This window comes from Medicago sativa, chromosome 7, assembly GCF_051527215.1.
Source record: "Medicago sativa cultivar Bolivia chromosome 7, Bolivia_mono, whole genome shotgun sequence".
NCBI lineage: Eukaryota > Viridiplantae > Streptophyta > Magnoliopsida > Fabales > Fabaceae > Medicago > Medicago sativa.
The window spans coordinates 10,230,626-10,235,646 of NC_140755.1; the positions used below are offsets into that span (position 1 = coordinate 10,230,626).

General features: G+C 32.3%; 1 long non-coding RNA gene across 1 annotated transcript; it reads right to left on the reverse strand.

Annotated features, from left to right (window-relative positions):
• Positions 1 to 983: 983 nt before the first annotated feature.
• Positions 984 to 1,498, reverse strand: LOC146904121 (uncharacterized). The gene is made up of 2 exons (XR_015019655.1): positions 1,393 to 1,498; positions 984 to 1,268 (listed from the first exon to the last, which is right to left on the reverse strand). It is a non-coding gene; the product is annotated as an uncharacterized LOC146904121 (long non-coding RNA).
• Positions 1,499 to 5,021: the final 3,523 nt, after the last annotated feature.

A 5,021-nucleotide genomic window follows, 5' to 3' on the forward strand; every position in this document is an offset into this window, starting at 1 on the left:
TATATGGGTTTTGCTAGAAGACACCTTTTATGAAGGTGTCTTTTAGCAAAGTTATAACTAAAAAGTGGAAATCACACCTTAAGGTGTGGGTTGCTAAAAGACACCTTCATGGGTAGCTTCTAGCAAAACCATATATATATATATATATATAGGGGTTTGCTAGAACACCCACTAGTTTTCATGTGGGAGTGTTTTAGCAAGTAAATAACTAAAAAGTGGTTAAATACACCCTAAGGTGTATGTTGCTATAACACACCTTCTAACAAAAACAAGTGGGTGTGTTCTAGCAAATCCTATAGGCATTTGCTAGAACACACCCACTAGTTTTTATGTGGGAGTGTTTTAGCAAGTAAATAACTAAAAAGTGGTTAATTACACCCTAAGGTGTAGCTTTGCTAAAACACTCCCACATAAAAACTAGTGGGTGTGTTCTAGCAAACCCCATATATATATATATATATATACTAGACCATCGACCCGTGCTAACGCACGGGTCATACAAAAGAACAAATATAGCGCAAATATGAAAGTAAATACTTACCTTGAATAAAAAAAATAGTATAATTCAACTCATAAAATAAATTGCCGCAAACGTTTTTAATGTACCATATTAAACAATTTCCATGACATCGACCCTGTTACAGAAAGGAAAAAAATTGAATCCTAAATGTCTGATTCATTGAGATTGAAGAAATTCGATAACAAAGCAGATAGTTCCAGCATTCGAGCAAGTTAAACAGCTTTAGTGTCGGTAGGCTCAATCTTGACACGAACAGCCCTGTTAGGTTTTGTAACCGATGCCTGACCAGCTTCACCATGTTCAACAACCACAGAGTTAATGCTATCAGAGGACCTCTTAAGACTTGTCTTGCTGGTTGGTGTGTCAATCACAGAGGTATTGCTGCATGAGTCTTCAACCTCCTGTACATCCTGCAGACATTTGCGTAAAAAAATTTGTTTAAAACATAACTTGAATAGATATAAAATACCCACAAATTCTTTGACAAAACAATACAATTGAGTTAATGTGAGTTTGAAAGATTACGTTGACTCCGCAATAGGATTGGATACACAGTTTTTTAATAGGGTACCTTAGAAATACATTATCTCAATAAGGCACTTAGTAATACTAAATGTATGCCTTTCACACCAAGAATATAACATAATGCATTTACAATGTCATTAGATTGACTTCCAATACATATATTGACCGATGGGTCTTGAAACAATAATGGCATCAAAATCTGCTCACCTAGCTCCCAATTCACCTGCAAACATTCAAAAAAATACAATTTGAGAAGCATGAGTGTTTATATTAACATATATATGTAAACATTTAAATTTGAGAAGCAGTGAACACAAATCGACAATGATGAGAAGTAATATTGTTACCTGCTGCAATCTGTGTTGGAGCTAAAAAACCTGAATTTCTCACTTTCGTGCGGTTATTTTAAATAATCATAATAAGCACAAATCACCAATAAAATCTGCAAAATAGCAGGTAAAAACCGAAATCAAAACACAGTGATGAATAATGTAAAATCAAAATCAAAACTTCAAATGGTTTTTTTTAGGAAAAAAATCAAAACTCAAATGTTGATTATCAGACATCAAGAATCAAAAATCAAAACTCAATAATCTAAAATATAAATCATAAATAAATCATAGGAAAACTATAGAGTATATGTGGTACCTTGTAGAGAAAGAGTAGGGGTCATATTTTACAATTTTATGGGAATCATTACCTTGACGGTCGAAAATGAATCGTCGCCGAAATGGGTCGCCACTATGACTTTGAGTTATGGATCAGCCACCAAGTTCAAAGCCAGCAAGAAATGTCGAACCCTAGAGGTAGATAAGGGATACAATACCAAATAAGCATAGAATCAAATGAATAAAGATTATTAACCAACAATTAAACAAAACTCACCTCTTTCAGAAAAATAAAAAATAAACAAAACTCACCATGATGTTCACAATTTAGTCTTCTACTATCTACCATAGAACAGAGAAGCGCATGTTGAAAACACATATTTCGATTACAAATAACACTGACACAAAATTAAGACCTTCAAACCCAAAACATACAAATCAAGATCAATGGATAAACAAAATAAGCTCAAAATCAAATTTTTCCTAAACTATCAACAAATCATGATTATCTCCTCAAAAATCATATAAACAAAATCAAAAAAAAAAATGAAATTTGAGCTATACCAGAGCCTTGTCGCTCATTTGTTGGCTCCTATTTTGCACCTGAAATATATAGAAGATACTATAAAAACGACAACATCATCTAAAGCTCAAAACTTTTGTAAGCAGCAAAGCTGATTATTCCATTATAAAATATATAAATTTAGACGAATGACGATGCATAAGCAAGTAAAATGATTGATTGTAAAGTACCTCTCTAGGGCCATAAACTGTAGCAATGACTTTGGTATTACCCATCTCGAAAATGGCAGAGCTGGTTTTACAATGAAAAAGAAGTTTAAGGTGAAATGCATCGAATATAAAAAAATAAATTGAGAAAGATAAAAGTATCTACCCATCAGCTTTGGATACAGCACCAATCTCTGCTCTAATTTGCCGCATCCAGAATTGCATAAAGAGGAGAAAAGATGGTAAGTTAAATTTCATATCAGAAAGAAAATGAATTGGAGAAAAGAAAAAAGGGGAAAACAGCAGTACTTCCATGGGTTGGCGACCATAAGAGTTAAATATTTAGGAATATGTGTTGAAGTGTCTACCAGTTAGGCAGTGATAGGAGAGGAGAGTTTCCATGGTTCTTCCAGCCATATGTCAAGAATTGGAGAAAGGATTTCTGACTTGCGGCTTTATTTGTTATAGAAGCAGATAGGTGAGTGTGGAAACAAAATAGGAAACAATATAGAACCGTGATTTACGTTTTTTTTTGTGATGTTTATCCGTCCAATTTGTTTCCTTGATTTCCTTTTATTAGGGTTTTATGTTTATCCTGTGATTTCCTTTTTTTTGTTTTCATAATTAACGATTTAGTTAGGGTAAAACAGTAATTGTAGCCATTAGGGTTTTGGAAAAATTAGGGCTTCAAAATTGGCTTGGGACAACTTATATATATAGATAGATGATTTCCTTTTATTAAGGTTTTATGTTTATCCTGTGATTTCCTTTTTTTTGTTTTCATAATTAACGATTTAGATTAGGGTAAAACAGTAATGGTAGCCATTAAGGTTTTAGAAAAATTAGGGCTTCAAAATTGGCTTGGGGCAACTTTTATATATAGATAGATGATTTCCTTTTATTAAGGTTTTATGTTTATCCTGTGATTTCCTTTTTTTTGTTTTCATAATTGACGATTTAGTTAGGGTAAAACAGTAATTGTAGCCATTAGGGTTTTGGAAAAATTAGGGCTTCAAAATTGGCTTGGGACAACTTATATATATAGATAGATGATTTCCTTTTATTAAGGTTTTATGTTTATCCTGTGATTTCCTTTTTTTTGTTTTCATAATTAACGATTTAGATTAGGGTAAAACAGTAATGGTAGCCATTAAGGTTTTAGAAAAATTAGGGCTTCAAAATTGGCTTGGGGCAACTTTTATATATAGATAGATGATTTCCTTTTATTAAGGTTTTATGTTTATCCTGTGATTTCCTTTTTTTTGTTTTCATAATTGACGATTTAGTTAGGGTAAAACAGTAATTGTAGCCATTAGGGTTTTGGAAAAATTAGGGCTTCAAAATTGGCTTGGGACAACTTATATATATAGATAGATGATTTCCTTTTATTAAGGTTTTATGTTTATCCTGTGATTTCCTTTTTTTTGTTTTCATAATTAACGATTTAGATTAGGGTAAAACAGTAATGGTAGCCATTAAGGTTTTAGAAAAATTAGGGCTTCAAAATTGGCTTGGGGCAACTTTTATATATAGATAGATGATTTCCTTTTATTAAGGTTTTATGTTTATCCTGTGATTTCCTTTTTTTTGTTTTCATAATTGACGATTTAGTTAGGGTAAAACAGTAATTGTAGCCATTAGGGTTTTGGAAAAATTAGGGCTTCAAAATTGGCTTGGGACAACTTTTATATATAGATAGATATATATATATATATATATATATATATATATATATATATATATATATATATATATATATATATATAGGGTGCATCAAGTGAGAGGAGGTTTTAATGTGAGAGATGAGAGGGTTAAATCACAACCCTCAAATTAATCTTTCTTGTGGTATGTAATTTGCATAACTGTAGTGGAATTTCAGCGTCCTTGTCTTTTAACGCGTCTTCTCTCTTCTCTCAGACTTTTCCAATTCCTCATATTCCAAACCAAACTCACCATCTTTCAACAATCAACACCTTGAATCCTTCATATGCTCCTAAAACCTCAAATCGTTCTAGTTTGTTTTGTTTGTTGAAGTCTTAACAACAACTTTGACTCACGCCCAGCTGCGACGACGCCGTATTTTCAGGAGCAACTCAATGCACGTTGATTCACCATGATGAATTTCAATCCCTATTTGTAGAATCAGTTTTCGGCCACAGAGAATCACGGTATTGGGCGATTCGAAAAATTAGGCGATGGGTGATTGTGTTCTTTGTCTCTCTTTTATATATATGGCAGCCATTGATGACTGGTTTTGGAGTTTCTGGAGTTTTTGGGTCTGATTTCATGAATCTAATTTTGGAGTTTCTTGGTCTAATTATATCTTTATGAGTGACACCCATTGATGCTGGTTTTTGGAGTTTCTTGATCTAATTTTATGAATTTTTCTTTTGATTAAAATATAATAATATAATTAGTTGTCGCTTTAAATCCCAAATAAAATTCAGCAAGACTTTTATATGATGTTTAATTGAGTCTCCAATTATACGTTTTCTAGTAATCAAATAGTTGGGAGATGTGATGTAAGGGAAAAGTCTGTACTTGAATCTTGAGGAATAGGGAGAAGAAGAAGAAAGAATAATCCCATATGCAAAGAAAGAGAGAGCGTATAAAAAATGTGAACCATTAAGATTGATCTA